Source organism: Macrotis lagotis, chromosome 1 (genome assembly GCF_037893015.1).
Source record: "Macrotis lagotis isolate mMagLag1 chromosome 1, bilby.v1.9.chrom.fasta, whole genome shotgun sequence".
NCBI lineage: Eukaryota > Metazoa > Chordata > Mammalia > Peramelemorphia > Peramelidae > Macrotis > Macrotis lagotis.
The window spans coordinates 446,722,514-446,748,096 of NC_133658.1; the positions used below are offsets into that span (position 1 = coordinate 446,722,514).

Genomic DNA, 25,583 nt, shown 5'->3' on the forward strand with positions numbered 1-25,583 from the left:
TAGGATATCAGGGCAATTTTCCTGTAGGAATTCTTTGAAAATTGTGTAGAGGCTCTTTTCCTGGTCATGACTTTCAGGTATTCCAATAATTTTTAAATTATCTTTCCTAAATCTGTTTTCCATATCAGTTGTTTTTTCAATGAGATGTTTCACATTTTCTTCTAATTTTTCATTCTTTTGCTTTTGAAGTATTGTGTCCTGATTTCTCGTAAAATCAGCAACCTCCCTCAGTTCCATTCTTTGTCTGAAGGATTTGCTTTCCTCAGAGAGCTTTCTTATCTCTTTTTCCATCTGGCTAGTTCTGCTTTTTAAAGCATTCTTCTCCTCAATAACTTTTTGAACTTTTATCCATTTGACCTATGCTGGTTTTTAACATGTTATTTTCTTCTGTATTTTTTTGGATCTCCTTGACTAAGCTGCTGATCTCTTTTTCATGTTTTTTTCTGCATCTTTCTTATTTCTTTACCCAATTTTTTGTTCTATCTCCCTCAATTGATTTTCAAAGTCTTTTTTGAGCTCTATCATAGCTTGAGCCCAATTTCTGTTTATCTTGAAGTCTTTAGATGCAGGAGTTGGCACTTTCCCATCTTCAGATTGAGGGTTTTGATCCTTCTTGGGATCATAGGCAAGGTATTTCTCAATGGTATTCCTCTTTTACTCTGCTTACTTATTTCTCCATCCTGTGCCTGGTTTTAGGGTGCTTCCTGAGCTTTTGAGTATTAGTGGGATACCCCTACAAGGGTCTCCATGTGTGAGACTCTGTCTTCCCTCCTGGTATGTGAATGACCACAAGTGCACCCCTCTGCCACGGGACTGAGGTGGGAGAGCCCTGATGTTCTATAGGGGGGCCTATACTACGATCAGGATCTGAATGTGGTCAGAACCCCAGAGTCCTGTTCCAGAGACAGAGGACAGAACTCAGCAGTTTCTGTCCACTCCCCTCCCTAGGCTCAGCACTCATACCCTGGGGGCTCCTTCTTACCCACTTCTGCTTCCGTTTTTGGATCTGGGCTGCTATGGCCACACTGTTTGCTGTGTGCCCTGAGGGCTGGGCTTCACATGCTCTCTCTGGCAGAGGTCCCCCAGCTGATGCCCCAAGATTTGCCTGTTGCTACCCAGGGTATAGTTCAGGAAACTGCCCTCGTTGCTGTGAGCCACAGCTCCCTGCACTCTGGGGCTGCCTCCCGAAGTCTGAAGTTCTTTTGCTCTGGCAGGCTATCCCTCCAAACCTGTGGAGCATAGCCTTTCTGCTCTTTTCCAGGTTACCTTGGGTTGGAAAAGTGCCTCACTGTGTCCCTTTGTGGATTCTGTCTCTCAAAAATGTAGTTAGAGTCCTTAGTTTATAAGTTTTGATCAAGAGCACCTAAGAGCCAGTCCTCTCTTCTCCTCATCTTGGCTCTGCCCAATGTTTATACTCTCTTAAGCTTCTGCATCACATTCTAAAATAATGTCTCCCCTTCTTCCTTATTTTATCTCTAGTATAGTCCCTATTGCTACAATTTCTGTCTAATCCTACCTAATATGACCAAAATAAAACAAAAGCCTCCATAAGGCTTCCATTTTTTCCCTTCCATAGGATACTTTAAAATATTAATTTCTGATAAGATTTTATCTTCTAATTAACATATAAATAATTTTACATATTACTTTCTAATCAAACAAATATATTCACCTTTCCATATTTCTCTTATTACCTGCATTTTCATTTTAAAATATCAATATAGTTTCTGCCTGTTCATCAAAGTCTACTTTTTTCCCTCTAAAAGATTAAATTTAGTTTTGCTGGACAGGGTAGACTTAGATGTAAGATTTTTATCTTTTGCCTGAAATATTGTATTACAAAAACACCATTGCATTTCATTGGTAATTGCCAAGTTATGTGTGACTCTTCCATTGTACATGAAAAATTTCTTTTTTGGTAATTTGCAAAACTTTGTCCTTTTCCTTAAAGTTGAATATAGACTTTGATACCACTATGATATTCATTTTGATAACTATTCTCAGGGGGTGATAGGTGGATTCTCTATTTTTTTAGTTAGTCTTCTGGATTGAAGAGATTTGGTCAGTTTTCATTTTAATTTATTAAATTATGACATTCAAATTGTTTAATCCATGATTTTTAAAGATCTGAATGATTCTTAGATTACCTCTATCTGGGGTCATTTACCATGGTAAAATACACTGTCCACTTTATCTCTTTCAGAAACTGATGATTCTGGGAAAACTAGAAGATAGTATGGCAGAAAGTAGGCATAGAGAGCATAACAGGTGATATTATAAACCAATAAGGAAAACAAGGAATTTTATTTTGTCTTGTAAGATCTATGAAAAGAGAAGTTTATGACCAAAGAAAAGATAGAGAATCTTATAAAATTTAAAATGGATAATTCTAATTACGTTAGATTGAAAAGTAATATTTCTGACAAAGGACACATTTCTAAAATATATGGAGAACTGGGTCAAATTTATAAGAATAAAAGTCATTCACTAATTGATAAATGGTCAAAGGATATGAAAAATCAATTCTCTGATGAAGGCATTAAAATTATCTATAATCATATAAAATGCTCTAAATTATTTTTTATTAGAGAAATGTAATTTAAAACAACAACTTACACCTATCAATTTGGCCAATATGACTAAAAAAGGAAAATAATCAATATTGGAGAGGATGTGGGAAAACTGGAAGGCTAGTGCATTGTTGATGGAGTTGTGAACTGAGCTAATGTTTCTGTAGAGTAATTTGGAATTACACCCAAAGGGCAATAAAACTACATATAACCTTTGATCAAGCAACACCACTACTAGGTCTGTACCCCAAAGAGATCACAAAAAAAGGGTTAAAAACCCATATGTACAAAATTATTTATAGCAGCTCTTTTCATAGTGTCAAAGAATTGGACATTGAGACATCTGTCTGTCAAGTTGTGGTATATTAATGTGATGGAACACTATGGTTTCATGAGAAATCATGAGGGACGTTAGGACTTCAGAATAGCCTGGAAAGACTTACATGAACTAATACTGAGTGAAGTGAACAGAATGAGAATATTATACATACTAACAGAACCATTGAATGATGATCAGCTATGATGGCCCTGTTCATTTCAACAGCACAATTATCAAAGACAATTCTAAAAGACTTCTGATGCAAAATACCATCCATATCCAGAGAAGAAATTGTAGAATCTAAATGGAGACCAAAATTTACTATCTTCAATTTTTAAAAGTGGCATTAGGCATTATGTTTTTTTCTAATATTTGTTTTTCTATTTTGATTTGATTTTTCTTTTCACAACATGATTAATATGGTTGTACAGGTGTGGGCTATATACAGGTATGGCCTGTATTAGATTTTCTTCTATCAAGGGAGGGGGATAGAAGGAAGGGATGGAGAAAACAGTAAAACTGAAAACCTAGCAAAAATGGTTGTTGAAAGCTATCATTTCATGATATTGGAAAAATAAATAAATAATAATGACAGAAACAAATAAACAAAAACCCACTTAAATAAGCAAATATTAATAATTAAAGAACATAAGTTATATAAACAGTTTTTATTCTAATTCCTGGAAAACTAATAAAAAAGATAAAACCAGAAATTTATGCACATAATTATAAGAAGAATTTTTGAGTAACCACCCTTAGCTTTGATTCCAATAAAGATGCAAAGGGAATTACATTTACCCTGAATTATGCACACTCTGAAAGTAAATAAAATACCCAACATTTCCATCGCAATAAAAAATCAAGGAGATATTCAGTTACTAATACAATGGAGAGTCACTATTAGGAATAATTTTCTTGTAGGCTGGAGTAAAGTGAACATTATTTGTTGTAGTGCTGTAACATTAATTAGTTATGTTAATGTATTAATTCCACAGATTTTCTTTGTGGTTAGTTAAAGAAGGAAGTTTGTGGGGTTTTCAACTGTTGAATATAATAAAGAATTGTCAATATAAGGATCATCATCATCATCATCACAAATTTAAAGTATTTTCCTTTAAGAAAAGAAATGGTTTGGATGGCTAGGTGGTGCAGTGGATAGAGCACCAGCCCTGGAGTCAGGAGTAGCTGAGACCAAATCCAGCCTCAGACACTTAATAATTACCTAGTTGAGTGACCTTGGGCAAGCCACTTAACCTCAATTGCCTTGCAAAAACCTAAAAAAAAAAAAAGAAATTATTGATTCTAAAAGTAAGGCACATTAAAAAGGGGAAATAGGTTAAAGATCTACAAGGAAATATAAAAATTATTTAGAAAGGGGAATTCAAAACTGACACTTTAGAAATTTTCATTCTTTGAAGAACAGATATTAAGGAGCAAATAAATATAAGAACTATAAAATCAAAGAATAAAAGTTTGTAATATAAAGGTAAGAGAACTAATGAAGAGAATGATATAAAATATTTTTGTCATCCATAATTAAAAAAGGAAATAAAAGAAGTTGAAGGAGAAGAGAGAAAAGGAAGATTGACTAACTACTTAATTGAGGAAAAGTACTAAGGAAGAATTAGTTAAGTAAGTAAAGAAGACGGGAAAAAAAGATTTAATAATTTAAGCAAAACTCCAAAGTGGAAAAAAGAGGTGACAATATGGAAGGGGAAACTAACAGTGAGAAAAAAAAGAAGCTGTGAAGAGGGGGTTGCCTTAAAGCAGATTAAGCAAACATAATCAAATAAACAAAGCATTCTCTTTATAGGGGAGAAGTAATAAAAATTCTCATAATTCAGAAAAATACTGCAAATTAAATGGAAGTAAATTTAAGCTAGATTTCATAATTTTTAAATGTAAATGAATGAAACAATGAAATGAAAAAATAGTGACAGAATGAATTTAAAACTTCACATCCTGTTACTTAGAAAGACTACACCTAAAGCTCAATTACATATAAAATCTACTGAAAGTCCAAGCAATTGCAGTATTCAGATATAACTTGGATTTGGGAGGTAAAAAGCTCAAACCAAATGGGTCCTATATCAGACTAGATTACTTAGGTCTGCAGAAAGTTTCCAGCTCTCCAAAAATGTTTGTCTTTGTCTTGATAATTTATTATGTATTAGCTAAATTAAAAAAAGAGTTAGAATAATACTATCAGACAGAATGAAAATAATATCTCATAATGTAAATAAATAGAAACAAAATTATATTTTGCTGAAAGGAACTATTGACAACAAACCCAAATAACTGTGAAACACATGTGCTTCAAATGTCGCTATCACATAAATTGATAAAGTAAGACTTAATTGAACTGCAAGAGGACATAGAAACAAAATAATAGTAGGATAATTTCAAGTTCATCATCCAGTTTTTGACAAACTTTACAGAAAGACAAAGAAAAGGCAAATATAGATAGGACAAATTGTTGGAGAAACCAGAACTAAAAGACTTTTGTCATCTTTTGAATAATATACATTATTCAAAATAAAATACATATTTCTTAACACTTACTAGAACTTTTACATAAACAGCATATATTAGAATACAAGGAGAGTAAAAAAAAAAAAGTAAGGAGGACCAAGCATAGTGTTTGTTGGGAAGTTGCTTGATTTCTATTAATAAGAAAGAATAACTACTGACCCTGAAAAAGAGGAGCAGCCCTTCAGAAGCCTTTAACAGAGCAATATTGCTATACTCCTCTCCCCAGGTGGCAGGAAGGGAAAGGTCTTGGCTCACTGGCCACAAAACACTAAGTAGTGACACAGGGCAATTCTGAAGGAAGTGTCATCATATTTTTTGAAACTCTGATGCATCTGCTGCTGCTCCTTCTCATGGACACCTCTTTAAAACAAGAGATCCATTGTGAAATACAAAGGTTTAGCATTGCCCACTCCATAATCAGATGGTTTACATCAAGGACTTCATATTTCTAGAGCGGAGGAATAATTAAGCAATGGGGTTTGGAATTTCTGATCTTCTTTTTTCTATTTTTGGTCATTCCTTCAAAGACCCATTGACTTTTTATCTGTACTTATTTCCTTTGTTTTGTTTTAATCTTGCTTTTTGCTTTTGCTTTTTCTCTTACTATTTGTGCCAGATCTGTCACAATTGCAACTGTAAAACTATCTAAGTGATGGAATGTACTCTTGAAGATTTTTAGGATCTTGCCTCTAAGAGGTATACTGCGATAGAAGCAATATTCTCTACCAACTAGATTGACTTAGGTAAGGAGGGTTCAGGAGGTTCTTAAAGCCTGCTGGTTGTCTAAAAATATAAGTAAGGCCCCACTAAATGGAATCAGGACCTTCAGACTAAGTGTATGGCCAAAGGAATAACTACAATGTCCCCACATGACCAGATACATTTTGTAGGGAGATGACTTGGGCCTTGTATATGCAAGCTAAGTGCTATATCTTTGTGGAGTATTCTTCCTATGTTAAGACTAAGTAAAATTCCTTTTGCTAGCCATTTGGTTTTTCCTTTTATCATATAACTATTGATAAACAGTGTCCTATTGCTTTCAAGATTATCAGGTAGATAATTACCATACACCAGGATTCCAATAATCTCCTATTTCAGTCTGAAGGTAAAACTATCTATCAATAAATTCTCAACTACCCAATGATTATCAAATTGCTCTGAAAATCAAGATTGCTTAATTTTCCAAACCAAAAGCTCTTTTATTCTTTCCTATACATGAGTAAATTTAAGAAAAGGGAGATGGGGGGGGAAAGCACTAAGAAACAAAAGTAAGCTCCTGAAGACAAGATCATTGTCTCTTCTACCAGTTTTGCCACATTCCTGGACTTTACATATGCAGATGTCAACAGCCAAAGCCTGAAAGGGATTTTTAGGCATACCCTTTCAGCTTAAAATTTTTTTTTAATTCCTTTTTCTGTCTTTAGCTTCTTCACTGGCTTTGGTTCTTTTTGAGCTTTAGCATTCAACACACTATATTCACAAGCTCATACTAATGCATTTGCATTCATTTTCAAAGTTATCTGAGCTTGCTCCCATTTTCAGTACATGTCTCTTTTGACCCTTATATCAGCAAGAGAGTAACCTATATATACAAAGAATAATGAAAGGCGACTTTTTCACCTGGAAAGTCTGAAATGGAAAATTATTTTGCATATTGGGGATATTTTCTCCATATCTTACACTGGGGACTAAACTATTTTTTCAACTCTGGGCAATTATTTTAAAAAATTAGTATGTAAAATCTATCTATATTATTCCTTATAATATCATTCAATGCCTTACTTCTAAGTTTCCATTACTTTTTTACATACATTCAACTGATAACTTGCCATTCACTAAGAATAATGTCATTTACTTGTAAAATTCTACAGAACCTGCTGGTTGAAGTCCTCTCACATATAATAAAGGAATTTTGAAATGTCAACAAAGGAGTAAAATATTTCATTACATCTCCAAAATAATCTGCACTTTGATTTCTTACTTGCCTGGTCATAGTTTTATCTTTTCCACTCTAGTTTTCAAGTCAGGCTGCTTTGAAAGGTCAATTATTCATTAAAAGTTTCACTATGTTAAAAGAACTTTTCCCCTAATTGGCAACCCTGACATAAGTCAATATAATTTAAAATAATTTAAATAATTTAAAGCCAAATTAAAGTCAAAATAATTTAAAGAACAAAATCCTGCTTCCTACCCTCACCCCCCAGTGGCAAAGTGAATTTATTTATTCAGTATATTTATTCAATAAAGACAACTTATTTCCAAATTATGTATGAGATTTCCCAAGGAGATGGAACTTAATTCAAGTATCAATAATGAGATTTTATTTATCAGTGTGCTCACAATATCTGTTTCTAAGTGTTTTTCTCTCCAGTCACTGGTCATGAATCATGAAATAAAAAGACCTACCATTGAAAGGGAGTTCAAGAATGATAATATAACTAATCACAGATAAATTAATCTGCATCTTACCTTATTCCAGCCTGAACCACAAACAGTCTACACCCTCCATGATCCTTCTACAAATAATTCCCAATTTACCTGTGTTATACTTGCTGAGAGTAAGAATAGACTTGACTTGATGAATTATTATCTCATTAAGACTTGTTAAGCACTAATCAAATTGGAATGCTTTTCAAACTCTTCCCTCCCCCCCCATCTCCCTTTATTCACACATGTTAACCAAAGCTTGCATCAATATTTAACTTTCTATTATAGTTTTGCCTTCTTGGTGTTTTTAATAATGTATGTGTTTTAAGCCTTTAAATAATTATTAAATAATTCATTCCTTCTCTTTCTTAGATTTCATAACTGCTAATAACCATTTTAAGTCTAGGAACTGGTTCATGATACAACTGCCAATGTAAACTAAGTAATATATACTAAGTAAATATACAAGTAAGAGGAAAAATTGGAAATAATATGAATATTTTATATTCTAATTCATGTTCACAGGAATATCAAAAATGTTAATGCATTGTATGGAAATGCATATATAGATTTTTAACTTTAGGATTTCACAGATAAAATCTTAATGCTCAAGGCAAGCAGGGGCTGTGAAGAAATGAAAAGTATTACATTTAAAATCAAAGAATGTGGTTTTAAACCTAGCTCTGTCACTTATTACTTGTGTGAGTCAAAAAGTTTCACCCCCTTAGTTTCTTCATTTCTAAAATGAAGGTTTTAGATTAAATGCATTCTGAGATCCACTTAAATTTAAATCTATCATTAAAATGAATTTGTATATTTTCATTTTCCTCTTTTATATTCTACAGAATAAAGAAATGTTTCTAATTTTTGTATGTCCGAGTGAATGGTAAATGTTGATTTTTTGTGGTACTTATAATATTTATGAGAAATCAAAGTAAAGGTCTTTTCCTTCTCCCTGTTGTATTTATTTACATTTCTGCTATTTAAGGTTCATTTATAATAAATTGTTTGGAGTTATACTGACTAGCACTAGAAAACACCTCTAGGACAAACAACAAACAACAATATTTAAGTTTAGTAGACAAGAGGAAGACAAAGTGACAAGATCACTTTGCTAGATCATTGTTTAATTGAGGTATGCCCCTCATCTTTAAAAAGCTAGTTGATTGAAAGCCTCAAAAAACAAACAAGAAATTATAAATAAGCAAATGATATGGTCACAAATTCAAGACCCAAAAGTCATGATGAAGAAGGCATCTGACACAATAAAATTAAGCTTTAGGATCAAAAAAAATTAAGAAATCTATAGAATAATGTTGCTGATGTTTCCCAATTAAAAAAAAAACTTTTAACTTACAAATAAAATGGAAGAAGGAAGATCTTACTAATCATTTGATCAGTCTATAAACACTATTCTCACTTTATTTTAAAGATCTCAATATTTCTAAATATGAATGGATTAGGTGGAATTTTCCCAGAGACAAAAATGTTTCATTTAGTCATATTCCATCTGAATAAATATAGTTAAGAGACTTATAATAGTACAATGAAATAAGTGTTTAGGACTGAATATTTTATTAGACTTTTGCTAAAGGTAAATAAAGAGTTCTTTGATTTACCATTAAAGCAGTACAAATTTTCCTACCATTTATGTGTGAAATGGGATTTTCTGCTGCAGCTTTAATATATAAAAACAAAATATCATTCTCAATGTTTGAAAAAATTGTGAGGAAAAAACTCTCATCAGTTTCACCACATTTGTAACATGTTGAGTCAAAAAACAAGCTCATCTATAAGATTACCACTTTTAATGGTAATTAAACCTGTGATTTTTTTTTCAGTATACTTTTCAATATACTGAATTCCTAGAACTTTTCCTAACAGTATAGATCAGGACCCTGAGAGGAAATAACCATATCATTTTGTCTGATTTGAAATTTGAACCCATCTTTCTAATTTGAAAGTTAGCTTTCTAATCCGTACATTTTGCTTAAAAGTACAAAAGATTTTGTAGGTAAATGAGTTACATTATTTTGTACATTTTCAGTTTGGGAGTATTGTAAAATTTCAATAAATTTCTTATAAGGAAATTATTTGTTTAAAGGTTATTTCATGAAAAGGGCTGGGTAGGATTTTTTTTTTCTAAAAGGGGAAGCATAACTACATAAAGTATGGAAATAAAGTAGATGATGACCAAGGTTACATTTGTCTTTAAAATTCTAGCCTTAAATAAATAAAAAGTCTTAACTTCACTCTCCTTAACTAATTGAAAGAAAAAAAGTATTCTTTCTTTGATAAGATGATTCTTTGCCTTCTAATAAACATCAATAAAGTTCATTAACATTACATAAGAACAGAAGAAAAATATTTATAAGCAGAGCAAAATGACAAATAAATGATACAGACTTATAGGGCAAAAGTATCTAGAACTTGCTTCCCCCTTATATGTGGTTTCATTACTATGAGGAGATAGATTTAGGGGTCATTCATCTTATCCATTCAACATTTCCCTCAAACACGGATGAAAAATAGAACATTTTTATATGGAAAAACTGTTACGTGGGGTTAAAGAAAACAAGTAATTCATTTTCATTTTACAAATATGTGTAGCACATTGATTTTTAATCAAAACTGTGATGAAACTGACTCATGGTATAAGGAAAGACATTTTTTTAAAAGTGAGGAAGTAATATGGTTCTCAGTTTTCAACAGGTCTTTTTTTGTTGTACTTGATGTACTCAGTAAAATTTGAACCATGTAGTTCTTAATTTTACTATGTCTATTGTTTGTCTTGGGACTATTTCAGAGTTTGCTAATCTTTTCCCCCATAATCCCCACTTAAAAAATACAGCATAATGTTAGATCTCTATTCTTTTGTTTAACTCATCATGAATTCACTTTTCTTAGATTAAATTTCTCAAGTCAAATCTTTATTCAACTAAAGCAACACTCTATATTTCATACAAATCTATTCCCAATAACACAAGGAAACCTGTACCAAGATCTCTGAGTTTTATTCTTAGCCATATTCCATATCTCTTAAAAAGGCAAATGATAGTTTTGTTTACATCTTGCGCAAAGTACTGCCTAAAATTATTATGTTTTATATGTCAATTGAATAGAAATAATTGTATCATTAGGGATTTTATGTTTTCCTTTAAAAGAGGCTATGTGCGTGATCAGATCAGCTTTTTTTCTGGATGATTGATTATTTTTTAATTATAATAGCAGACTATTGCCAAACAATCAATTGAATCACTTCACAGTTAATCAGATTTGATCACTATGAACACATCTGGATATTTTAGCCATCCTAATATCCTAAATTTAATCAACTACAAAACATTCTATTTCCTTAGAAATAATGAATCAAAAATGAATCTGCTGAGAAAAGATTGATTGATATGTATGTCTGCATGGCCTCAATAAATTTTATATAAATCTATTTTAATAAATGATACTATTTGTGAAATAGAACTGAATTTTAATGATAAACTACAAGTTTAGTAGTAGATAAGCTTATATTTTTTTGTAAGCAAATAATCTTCTAAATTTAGAAGGTTATTTTGAAATAAAGAAATTACCCACAGGGGCAATTAAGTGGCACAGTAGATAGAATACCAGTCCTGGAGTCAAGAGGATCTGAGTTCAAATTTGACCTCAGACACTTAATAAATCACCTAGGCTAGGTGCCCTTGGGCAAATCATTTAACTTCATTGCCTTAAACAAATAAAATTTTTTTTAAAAAGAGAAATTACCCCTTAAAAATCTTTTATATAAATTTGAAATCTTAAATATAAGAATTGCTTAAAAAGTAATTCCATTATTTTGCTTTCTGGCCTAATATATGCTGGTTTTTCAGTAGTCAACTTTTTAAATAAAATTCATAGAGAGAAATTTCTTCTGTTCCATCCCCATCCAAGCCTGAACTCTTCTCCTAAAAAGTAATTGGAAAATAGGGAAGATGAATTTGACTACAGAATGATTGAATGATGCAAATTCATGTACACTGCTTGTTAAGACAGTATTTATTGAAAATGGTTCTGTCAAAGTAAACATGATTTAAGTCCATTTTTTCTCTTACCCATAATCTTATTCTTGTATAACTCAATCTTTCTTAAATACTATCTGCATAATACCTGGAAGGTGCTTATCATACTTTCTTAATCCATTTCCTCTTATACATGCCATCTCCAATAATCTTCCTTTTATAATATATGGAAAAACAAATTGTTATTTCTCATAACAATTGTGTGTGAGAAAACCCCAATGGTTTCTTTTAAGAAATATGTATGTGAGTATAGATATAATTATATGTAATTGTTTAGTTATACATTTATAAATATATATATGTATGCATATTCAAGCTTTTTTACCTAACTTTAAATAAATAAATAAGGAATTATTAAAAAAATAATTACATTTCATGTGATTATCAAAGTTTAACTAGTAATTCTAAAATATGTGGCCAGAAGACAAATTTTGATTATTAATAGAATGAAATATGAACGATGAGTATTATTCTTTTTACCTTTCTTTGTTTACTTCATGTTTAGTCTTCACTCTTCCATAAAGTAGATTACAGGGGTCTATATAAATATAAATACTCTACAATTCATCAAAGATCTATTAAATTTATAAAATTTACAATATTTTTTTCAAGGTAATAGGTTTAAGTGACTTGCCCAAGGTCACACAGCTAGGCAAATTTTAAGTGTCTGAAGTCAGATTTGAACTCAGGTCCTTCTGATTCCAGGGCTGGTGCTCTATTGCATGACCTAGCTGTCCTTAGCAGAGTCTTAACACAAGAATCTAATTCTAGCTTTTCAAATAAATCTACACTACAAAATAGCTATTTATCTAATTGTTTATGATAAAGAAAATTACTAACAGCAATAATTACTTTGAATAAAGATATTAAACATTTCATTTAGAAAAAGAGAAAAAATATCCCAAAGCTCTGATGTCTATTTTTGCTTATTTTATTGAAATTCATTTACTTTAATTTTTATTTAATTTAAAAATTTTAAAGATGAAGAACAAAAAAAATTAATTCACTCATAGGCTAAAATTCACTTCCATACTAAAAACTTAGTGCTCAATGTCAGACTCTTTGGTTAGGCTGTTTTTTTGTTTTTGTTGTTTGTTTTGTTTTTATGGTTGAGTTATAAAGCAAAACTCCTAAAAGCAGGAATTTATGATACAAATGACAGAATTTTAACAATAAATGCATAGTGTCTCTTTACAAACTCAAGGGTAGAAAATGATGTACTGCCAGCACATTCAGTGCACATTATTTTAACTGGTCATATCTAGTTAATCTTTTTGTTTTCTTTAGAAAACAAATAGCAAACTTTCAAGCAACTTGATTACACAATTTTTTTTACCATGAAATATATCAAAAACAATGAATTTAATCATTCTGTGGTCTGGATTGAATTCAACACTGTGATCTTTTATTGAATTCCAGAAGTACAAAGAATTTTAAAGTTACTGATGACCATCTTTGAAGTTGAATGACTCACTATTATTGTATGACACTACAAAAGAACAAAACACAAAATTCAGAATTCTAATATGAGGTTTAGACTGATAAGAAATTAAATACAGAATTACTGAATAGGTCATTCAATTTTGATTATATGATTAAAATTTAAAATCTGTTTCATATTAAGAAGTTTCAATTTCTTTTGACAAAGAAATACTTATTAAAATTAAAAGGACAGTAAACCAAATAACAGAATTACTGTGAAAAATGCATAATCATATATATGTATGTGTGTGTATATATACACATACAGTTACCTGAAAAATGACCAACAAACCACTAGTTTACTCAAATGCTAAATAAATTTGGGATTTAAAAGGCCTCCTAATGCTATCTCATTACATTTTGATAGATGCAAAAAGAAAGATCTATTTCATAATTATTTTAAGATGAATTAAATTAGAAGCTCCAAAAATTATAACTATAGTCACCAATGTATGCTACTTATAATTAGCTTTCAAACATAATATTCTGTCACTAATGTTTTAGAAATTTTCTATTATGTTATCAAAATAGAAGCACTAAATTTATTTTTATAATTAATGTGAAAGGTAATATGTAATGATTTTATTCAATTTAACTGAATGCTAATTTCAGTATTTAACTGGCATCTTATTAACATCATTAACTGTACATAAGGCATTCTGACTTTCTTTAGAAAATTGCTTATTTTTGATGTATCCTTTCCCATGACCAGAGTTTAACATTTGTAATTTGCTTCATCTATCCACTCCCCCTCCTCAAATAATTTAATGCACTCTTCCTCCATGCTTTATTAAGATATCAATTATTAGTTCTTGTAAAAGTTTATTGCAGAAAGTTTAATGAAGTTATAATAAATGCTATGGGGAATAAGTTTTATATTATCTGAAAAGCAATCATACTAGTGGAAAAACTGTTAAGTGTCATACAGTATAGAATGTTGTACAATAGTTGCAAATAAAATTTCAATATTATGCTCATTGAAACTTAACATAATATTTTTATGTATTTGATTTAATGTTTGGGCCATTATTACAAATTATTCTTAAACTGAGGTTTTAAATGACAGAAAGCATGGAAACAATTAAAATTATCCAAATTAGGCCAACATACTGCAAAGAGTAATAGTTCTTTGTTAACTGGGCAAACAAATGCAACTGAAAGTGTTATATTGGCAAACTTGTCTACTGACATTTAATTATTCTTCTGGCTTTTCAAAGGTAATCAGCAACTGAGATTCTCTCTATTACTTTCTTTAATGTAGACAAGTGGATTGTCTGCAGTTATTTTCACTACTATTCATAATAATTTGCATTTTTAGAAATCAAAAGATCTGGGTTCTAATGCTAGTTGTGCCACCCATTAAATGCTCTCTTGGGCAAATCACTTCTTTTCTGTGGATTATGGCTTTTTATCTAAAAATAAGGAAGATTGGAAAAGATGATTCTAAGGTTCCTTCCAGTTCTAACATTCTATGATTCTGTAAATAAGGGTTCTGCCAAAAAGAAGGGAAAAAATTTTTCTATGCTATATAAAAAATGTTGCATTTGCTATACCATCATTTTATTTTCTTTCCTTATTAGGGTGTATCAAGCTCTTAATCTCATGCTAAATCTCTCCCTATGGCTCTTCTGAATTGACAATTTGCATATTGATGTATCAAATAAAAAAAATCTGCTTTCATTTGAGCAGAAAACTCACCTACAAAAAACTACAAAAAGCTGTGCTGGCACCTAGTGGATAATAGTTGTAGTAAATCCCACCTTCTTCAAATCACCTTTCAGTAAATTTTCTATTGCAAAGTTCACTATGATTGAAGGGCTTAGTCCAATTAATCAACTAGAATAAATTTACTAAGGCATATAACTAAATATTCAAGATTTACTTTTGGGTAAGGGCAGGGAGAATTTTGGAAACCACAAGTCACAAAACCCTGTGGAAAGAAGGCAGTGTCTCTTGATGCATTGCCAAACTTTGTTACATCAGTTCAGTTCTCTCCACAAGACTTCTGACGAAATCAAATGGTACCTGTAAAATACTATCTATGTGGACAAAAGACACTACAGGAAAGGCAACCAAAGGAGTAAATACAAGTCAGTTCTTGGAACCAAGAAGATCTCAGTTAAAGTCCTACCTCTCATAATTACTGACTGTGTGGTCATGGGCAAGTTTCCTCGGTGGTTTCATAGTCAACTAAGATATTAAGCTTCAGACAAATTGCTCATTTGCATGAGTGGAGCAAGTTTCCATGCTAAGATTTCCTTCTCCCTGTTGAGATCACATTTGAACAAAAAAAAAATCCACTTCAGACTTTCAGTCTGCCATTAAATTTTGAGGTTTCAAACAACCACATTTATTTACTTCTTTGCTCTTTAAAACATTTGGTCACAGAAGTGCAAATTTAAAATTTGAGCCTCTGCCCCCAAGGTGGGCTGACAAACAGCTGAGGAAAAAGTGGGCATACAGGTCCCAAATTTAGATTTGGAAGGAACATCATAGGCCATCTATTCCTACCCTCTCATTTTTATATATAAGGAAACTGAGGCTCAGAGTAGTTCATAGAATGATAGACTTTTGAGTTACAAAGGACCATAGAAGCTCTCTAGATTAAACCCATCATTCGCAAAAATGAAAAAGCAAAAACCCTGGAAAGCACAGGTAAGGAATATCAAAGACAAGATTTAAACCCACAAATTTGATTCTAAATTAAGTGTTCTTTTTACTGAATTATAATACAACTTTATTATGGTACATTCTATCCGAAGGAGGCTTCAGCCCATTTATTTACTTATTTATTTTTGGTTTTTGGTTTTTGCAAGGCAATAGTGTTAAGTGACTTGCCCAAGAGCAAACAGCTAAGTAATTATGAAGGGTCTGAGTTCAGATTTGAACTCAGGTCTTCTTGATTCCAGGGATGGTGCTCTATCCACTGCACCACCTAGCTGCCCCCTTGAGTCCATTTATGAATTTATCTACTATCTATAGTTTCCCTGCCTGGGCCCCAATAGAATCTATTTGGGTAGGATCTATTACCACATGTCATAGCAATCCATGGTTTGTAGATAACCATTATACAATGGAGTTCACAGAAGGATCAAATTACTAAGATTAAACTAATTATAGCATTGAAGTAGATTAAAATAAAGTTAGTCAAGACTAAGTTTGTGGTTGTTGTTATTGTTCAGTCACGTCTGGCTCTTCCTGACCTCATTTGGGTTTTTTTTGGCGAAGATCCTGGAGTGGTTTGACGTTTCCTTCTCCAGTTCATTTTATAGATGAGGAACAGAGACAAACAAGGTTAAGTCACTTGCCTAGTGTCACACAGTTACTAAGTGAGGCCAGATTTGAACTTAGGAAGATGAGTCTTCCTGATTCCAAGCCAAGCACTGTATTCACTGAATCACCTCCTGCCCCTAAGAACAAGGTTATTCTCATCATTTCATTTTACCTAGAATGACATAGAACGCAGCTCCTGAATTCTGGATTTGTCATAAGATCATATTTAGGAGTCAATCCAATTCAGCAGTCTTTTATTTTGTTCTTAATATGTGCAAAACATTGTATTAAGTACTATTAAGTCATGCCTCCTACCTCACAGAAGACACAGACAAGGCACAGATTCAAGAGCTGGGAAAAGTTTCATTCAAGAGGAAATAAAAAAAGAACTTAATGCATCTGAACAGGGTACACCGACAGGAAAATTTTACAATAATAAAAATAATAAATATAAAAAAAGAAAAAATAACAGATTGCAGAAGTAAACCCTACCACTTTCAGTTTTATTTTCTTATATTTGATATTTTTGTAGTCCATACAAAAAAGACAAACTTTCAAGTGCACATTTTAATGTATTAAGCATTTTCATGCTATCAGTGCTTAGATTTTTTTTCAATTATAGGGCTACCTACAATCTTCATACTTTTTCTCTCAGAAAAGTGCACATTCTGTTATTGACATAATAAGTTACAGTGCCTTTTAAAGAGAGATAATAAAATGATTAGTTAACCTTTCAACATAGCCACCCTAGATTCAATATAGCAGAGACTTTTATTGACTTTTAATATTTGAGTCAGTGGTTTTATTTGATGAACAAGACCAGGTTTCAGAAATATTAATAAATGTCATTATATATAAATGAATCAGAAACTCTTTTAGAATAACAAGACTGGACATTCCTTAAAAATTCACATCTTAAAATTAGTATCTCGGGGCAGCTAGGTGGTGCAGTGGATAGAGCACCAGCCCTGGAGTCAGGAGTACCTGAGTTCAAATCTGGTCTCAGACACTTAATAATTACCTAGCTGTATGGCCTTGAGCAAGCCACTTAACCCCATTACCTTGCAAAAAATATAGTATCTCTATAGCACAAGAGACACAAATAACCAAAAAAGCTAATAATTATATTCAAGAACCACATCTTTCAAGCATACAATTCACCATTACTCAAATTTTGACTTAAGGGGAAACATCAACTCAAATCTGAAGTGAATAGAAGCATCAATTACTAACCAATTAGTTTAAACAGTCATACAATATATAGATAAATATATAATCTATACATTACACACACAAATACACACATATATATCTGTTGGAGAGTGTTTTAAAAAGAAAATATAAGTACTACTGAAATTTCACTGGATTTACTAAATCGAAATTTCCATTACTTCAGTAAAGCTAAATTTAAGGATTTAGCATAATTAGAGCTGCCTCTCACATTTATAACTCATGTCCCAGTAATCTGGACTCACAAGCTCAGTTCCCAAAGGAGAACTCTTTGTCTCATATTGCCCTCACCTATTGTTGTCTCTGAAAAATTTCAGAATATCATTTGATTAAAGCCTGTGTAAAAGTCACTACTAAATGTTGAAAAGAACCCCCAAACCCCAAGCATTCAGTAGATACAAGACAACCTTTAGTCTATTCCACAGAAAATGTAAAAAAAGGACTCAAAGTAAATTTCAATGAATCTCTCTCTAGATATCATCGTATATAATTGTCTCTCTGATGAGGACAAAATTTTGACAGGGCCTTACAGTCCTCCATATTCATAACACTATCCTGAGGTTTAGATTACCCTCCAAGCAAAAATGAATTTAAAGTTCCAATAAATCCTACTTTTGCCACAAAAAAATGAATGTCAATCATCAGCCTTATAGTACTATCCTGAGATAACTGTTAATGTTTAAAGAGGTCATTCCTAATCAATAAATCAATCAATCAATATTTATTAAGAGCACTGGGAAAGAAACTATTTTCAAGGAACTTATATTCTAAAGAAGAAGGAGACAAGTATATAAATAAATAAATACAGAATAACATAAAGCAAGTAATTACAATTAATTGTAAGTATCTAATTAGAGAGTAGTTTGGAAGGGAATCTCAAACTGCTTCTTGAAAAAGGTGGGGCTTGAGTTGCATATTAAAAGAAAAGATAGGACCAACACAAAGGCAGGCAGATGATAAATGTAATGCTGTGTGTGAAGGACAAACAGATGAATTTGGCTAGAATGTAATGTGCAGGTTTGGGAATAATGTCCAAGAATTCTGGTCCATCATCAGATTGTGAAGAGGATTTTTAAAACTAAAAAAGAAGAGTTCATATTTTATCTTAGAGACACTAGGAAGCCCTTAGAGGTTACTGAGTAAGGAAGTCACAAAGTCAGCATTGCCCTTAAAGAAAATTACTCTGGCAACAATGTGTACCACAGATTGCAGTAGTGAGAGACTAAAGGTGGGGATACCAAATGATGCTGCAATAATCAAGGCAAAAAGTGATGGCAGTCTCAAATGAGGTGTTGTTTGTGGCATAATGATAAGGACCAGATGTGAGAAATGTTGTGGAGGTAAAAATGGCAAGATTTTAAACCAATTAGATATGTGAGGTGAGGAACAGTTAGGGTTTGAGCATAATCCCAAAATTACAATTTCAGAGAGTGGGAGAATAGGATTGCCTTCTTTAGAAATATGAATTTTCAAAAAGAAGAAGGTTTTGGAGAAAAAATAATGGGTTCAGTTTTGGATATGCTAAACAGAGGATGTCTATGGTATATCTACTTTGAAATGTCCAATAGATAATTGAAGGTTAAGGGAAAGACACACACACACACACACACACGCACCCACACTACACATACATACATACTCATATATATGAAAATAAATATACATGTAATAAACATATATATGTAGACATACATGCACACACATACAGCCATATATCCACTCAGTAGCTTCTTTTCCTGAGTTTAATTATATATCTGTTATATTGGTCATCTCTTCTCCATCTATACTTTCTCTCTGTAGCCTCATCTGCTCCTAGGCAATTAATATACACACGTGCTTATATAATTAAATCCATAAGAGCATATACATTTATGTAATAAAAAAATTAAACCCATTAGGAGCAAATGAAACTACCAAGAGAATGTTTGTCCTTCATTTTCAAAGAAGGCCACGGCATTAGGGAGGCGATGCCATGACAAGTAAATGAATTGAATTTGAGTGAGAGGTGTTATACTAGGTCACCTGCCTCATTTTTTTCTCTCCAGGGTCAGCTGGCTCCAGTGACCAGATATATCATCACAACTGGAGATGGCCCTGAATATGAGGCAATCACGGTGAAGTGACTTGACCAAGCTCGCACAGCTGGTAAGAGTCAAGTGTCTGAGGCCTGATTCAAATGCCTGTCCTCCTGACTCCAAGGTCATTGTTCTATCCAATGCACCAAAGTCACTGCCCTACCAAGAGAATGGATACAAGGAGAAGAGATGAAAACCCTCCCAAGATTCTAGTGGGTTACACTTTATTCCCAGAGGTCAAAATAGTTTTCTGTTACTACTCTTAGACCTTGAACTGCTGTGGAAAGAGACAGAGGTGCTGTAGAGACAACCTTTCCCACTAGACTTGCATTTTCCATATAACTCAGCAATAACAGATGGTAATTCAACTCTCTTGTTTCTCTATATAGCCTCTTTCTACTTTAGCTGTACATGTGTATGGAGAGGAAGAATTGGGGAGAGGATACAATCTTTGTTTCTCTATTTTTTTTAAAAAAGGGTTCTTTTTACAAGAAAAAAGATAGAATCTAGGATTATACAGTCCAAAAAAAAATCATTCCTCCTCTATTCAGCTGACTGGAGTTAAAGCACTTTTGACATTCCCTCAGAAAGATAGGGTTCAGAAATTTCTACTTGATCACATGAATTCCTCCTCTATTTGCATTTTGTCAAAGAAAATCTGTGCTACAGCTTCTCCTTGACCAGTCTAAGCTCAGAAATTTTCCATTCAGGACTCAGGACCTCACTGATGAGATGATGTACAAGTCCTATTTTTCTTTAACCCCTGGGAGTAATAAGAAGCTGTTGGGGAGGTAGAGATTCTGCATTCTCTGGGACATAATTTCACTATTATTTCTGTTATCACTGAAAAAAATAGAAAATTGTAGGAAATTACTAAAGGAGCAAAGGCCAACTTTTGATGATGACTGTCTTTTGATAGGTCAGCATAAAACTCATACTATCACAGTGCATCCAAAAGTATTCAGAACGAGTCACTCCATTCTTAATTGAACCCCATAATATTGAGAATGAAGATGGTGGTGTGAAGCTATCTTGCTCCTGGAGCTTTTCCCTAATCATCACTAAATGAAGCCTCTACAGAGATGTTAAAGCAACAGATCTCATAAAAAAAAAAAAGACAAGATTGGAATACATTTTCAACTGTAGACATGGAGGATCTTCAGTGAAGGTCTGTCTCACTGGGGGAAAACAGGAAGTAAGGAAGGCCCAGAAAGATGGGAGAGGAGGAAAGCCAACTGAAGGCTTTTAACCACAATCCAGTTCCCAACAGCTCTATATCAACAGAGGTCCCAGCAGCTAGATAGCAATCCAGCAGTGAGGGTCACAATCTCAAAGTCTGAACCCTGGGAAAACTGACAGAACTGAATAGGGAACAAACCAATGCAAAGAAGGAAACAAAACTCTGCAAGAACAACACCTGGGCTGCATAGGCAACATCTTGGTGAAAGATAAGCCAGAGATCAGACCCTAGCCCAGTATAAAAAGTTTGATTCTATATTCCCTATACTGCAGAAGCAGAGCCCAAACAATCAAAATGAGCAAAAGAGCTAAAAGAGTGCCAACCATAGAAAGATACTATGCTGATAAAGATGATAAAAATGCTATCTCAGAAGAATAACGCAGTGAAAAATTACCTACATAGGAAATCTCAAAGGATTTTGAACTGGATTCAAATGCCAAATGTAATAGGAAAACTTAAAAAGGAATTTAAAAATAAAAGAAGAGAGGAAAAGAAAAATGAAAAAAATAAATGAGAGCAATGATCATTTAAAAGTTAAAAATAACCAAATGACAAAAGAATCTAATTCTTCCAAAAATAAAATCAACCAACTAGAGAAGGAGTACAACAAACCTAAAGTTCAAATAAAACATCTGGGAAGGGCAAACCATTTTTGCAACTCAACAAAAAGTAAAATTAACCAAATGGAAAAGGAAACACAAAAGTTAACTGAAGAAAATAAAATCTTAAAAATTAAAATTGGAATATAAAAGCCAATGAATCTATGAAACAAGACTCCATCAAGGCTGGAAAATTGAAAAAGCATAAAGTAAGTTTTAGGAAAAACAAACAGCCTAGAAAATAGAACCAGAAGAGAAAATTTATAATTACTGGTCTTCAAGAAAGCTTAGATCAGAAAAAGAGCCTGGAAATATGTTCCAGGAAATTGTCAGGGAAAACTGTTCAAATCTTGAATCAAGAAGAGAAAATAGCCATTGGAAGAATACACAGAATTCCTATAGAAAGAGACTCCCAGGATAAACATTCCAAGGACTATCATAGAAAAATTCCAGATTTCTCAAAGGAAAAATACTGCAAGTAACAAAAAGAAGCAATTTAAATACAGGGAAACACAATCAGACCAACATAGGACCTATCAGCTTCAAACTGAAGAATCGGATGACTTGGAATATCTTATTTCAGAGGACAAAGGACCTTGGATCACAGCCAAGAATTTACTACCCTGCAAAAGTAAGCATATTCTGTCAGAGGAAAGGTGGATGTTAAAAAAAAATGGAGAACTTAGAAAATTTCCTGATTAAAAATGACTAGAACTTAATAGAGAATTCAATCTAAAAATACAAGACTAAAGAGATGCATAAAAAGGTAGAAGGAAAAAATAAATGCTAGTCAAGAAAATTAAATTGTATACAACCCAACAAGGGAAGTTAACACTTGTAACTCTTGAGAACTGTATTTCTTTTGGGATGGTTAAAGAGTTGAATATAGTTGAAGAGACTGAATTTAAAGGACATGGGCATGGTTGGTTCTTATTCTTCCATTGAAGATCAAAATGACATCACTCTGTTAGAGACAAATCGTCCAGCTGATAAGCTGGGGTACTTATGTTAAACTTATGTGTCTCACATTTCCTTTTACCTATTTCAATTCTATCTTGCTCATAGAGCTCAGTATTTTCTCTGATTGAGGGCATCCTACACTGGGTAGTCCTGAGCCAGTGTCTCCCATACCTTACACTCAATTGTAAAGTTCTTCAGAGTGTCCCAGTGCTTAGAGTACTTAGAAACTCTTTAGTTAATTTAAACATAAATTACTTTATTTTACTAGATACTTAGAGGTTTGAAGTACTAAAGGGACAAGTGGATGGGAACCTACTTAGAAAGACTGAACATAAATAAATTGGGAAGTGATCTTCTCTTAATCCATACTTTAGATAATGAGAGTTTAAGTACTTTGGTTGGGGAACTAAAGGGGGAATAGTGAGAGAGAATATGCTTGGGAGTGGGGTTTCAAATTTTTTTTGGTTCAAGAGGATTGTGTGTCAATGGAGGGCACTTGAAAACAGGCTAAGGTGTAAAGTGATTATAATTTGATATGATTCATGACTCATGAGAAAGATATGCATAAAAAGGTAAACAGAAGGAAAAAATAAATGTTAGTCAAGAAAATTAAATTGTATACCACCCAACAAGGGAAGTTAACACTTGTAATGAGACACAAGCAGGGAAGGTACTTAGTAACTATGAGGCAATGCTACTTAACAAGCAATCAATCAAGCAATCTTTGCTTGTACTTTGACAGTACTTTTACCTTATCAAGCAATCAATCAAACTTTGATCAGTGATACTTTGATTGATAAAACTTTGATAGTACTTCTATAATGTCAAATAAAAGGAGTTTAATTTGATAAAAAGGGATGTAAATACAAGACAGAGTTAAAACAATAAATACATAAAAAGAAGAAGGCTAAGCATTAGTGGATAAATAATCCCAGGTGAAGAGGCACAAAGACCAATTTATAGTAGAGGGGGAAAAGAGAAGGGGTGAACACAGAGTAAATCCTATTCAATAGATTTGGCCCAGAAAGGAAAAAAGATACATTTTCAATTTAAAAATCTATCTTACTCCACAGGGAAGTGGGAGGAGGTGGGGAAGGGAGAAGGAAAAGAAAAGAAAAGGAAAGAAGGGAAAGATAAAAGGGAAGGTGAAGGTATAAGTGAAAATAAACTGAAAGTTAAAATTTAAAAGAAAAGTTAAGGGGAAAAGGGAGTAACACATTGGTGAGGAAGAAGACGAGGAAAGAAAAGAAAAAAAGTATAAATGGGAAAAGACAACATGAAAGGAAATACAGAGTTAGTTATCTTTTTTTTTTTAGATTTTTCAAGGCAATGGGGTTAAGTGGCTTGCCCAAGGCCACACGGCTAGGAAATTATTAAGTGTCTGAGGTCAGATTTGAACCCAGGTACTCCTGACTCCAAGGTCAGTGCTCTATCTACTGCACCACCTAGTCACCCCTAGAATTAGTTATCTTAACTGTAAATGTGAATGGGATAAATTCTCCACAAAAAGGGGGTGGATAGCAAAATGGATTAAAAAACAGAACCCTAAAACATTGTTTATAAGAAACATATTTAAAGCAGAAAGTTACACACAGGGTAAAGATAAAAGTCTGGCACAAAATATATTATGCTTCAGTCAAAGTAAGGAAATCAGGGGAGGTGATCCTGATCTCAGACAAAGCAAAAACAAAAATAGATCTCATTAAAAAGGAAGGAAACTATATCATCTTAAAAGGAAATGAAGTTATATTATTATTAAACATATAGGCATCTAGTGATATAGCATCCAAATTCTTAGAGCAGAAGCTGAATGAATTAAAAGGAGACAGAAAAACATTAATAATGGTGGAACTCAACCTCCCTCTTTCAGAACTAGGTAAATCTAAACACAAAATAAATAAAAAGGAACTTAGAAGGTGAATAAAATCTTAGAAAAACTTGGGTATGAAAGAATTCTGGAGAAAACAATGGTGATAAGAAAAACAATTTACCTTTTCTCTACAGTACAAGGCACCTATACCAAAATTGACTTAGGGCATTAATAATATTACTATCAAATGTAGAAGGGCAGAAATAATAAGTACATGCTTTTCAGATCATGATGCAATAAAAATTGCATGTAATAAGAGGACTTGGAAGTATAAATCAAAATAAATTATAAACTAAATAACTTAATTTTAAAGAATAGATTGAACAACAAATCATGGAAATAATCAATCATTTCATCCAAGTATATGATAACAATAAGACATAATTCCAAAATTTATGGGATACAGTCAAAGCAGTTTTTAGGGAAAATTTTATATCTCTAAATGCATATATGAATAAAATAGAGAAAGAAGAAATCAATGAATTAGGTATGCAACTAAAAAAGTTAGAAAAACTAACTTAAAGATCCCCAATTAAATACTAAATTAGAAATTCTGAAAATCAAGGGAGAGATTAATAAAACTGAAAGCAATTAAACCATTGACCTTATAAATGAAACTAATAGTTGGCTTAATGAAATATACCAACTAACTAGATAAACCTTTGGGTTAATCTGATTTTAAAAATAGAAAGAAGAATACCAAATTACCAATATCAAAAATGAAAAAGGGTGAACTCACCACCAATAAAGAGGAAATGAAACAGATAATTTATAGTTATTTTGTCCAACTGTAAGCCCCAAAATTTGACAACTAAATGAAATGAATGAATATTTATAAAAATACAAGCTGCCTAGATTAACAGAAGAGGAATTAAAAAACATAAATAACCCATTTAAGGAAAAGAAATTGAACTATCAATAAACTTCCTAAGAGAAAGTCTCCAGGTCCAAATG

At 32.4% G+C, this 25,583-nt stretch overlaps 1 protein-coding gene across 6 annotated transcripts in view; it reads right to left on the reverse strand.

Moving 5' to 3' along the window:
• The window catches only part of SLC25A21 (solute carrier family 25 member 21), a 918,698-nt gene that overhangs the window by 530,299 nt on the left and 362,816 nt on the right, over positions 1 to 25,583 (reverse strand). Inside the window, exon 1 of one of the 6 annotated variants that reach the window (XM_074213399.1) lies at positions 4,112 to 21,660. The exons of the other annotated variants lie outside the window; for them this stretch is intronic. The gene's annotated coding sequence lies outside the window, so the exon portion shown is untranslated. Of the gene's footprint in view, positions 1 to 4,111; positions 21,661 to 25,583 lie in introns of those variants that run through there. 6 annotated transcript variants of the gene reach the window in all.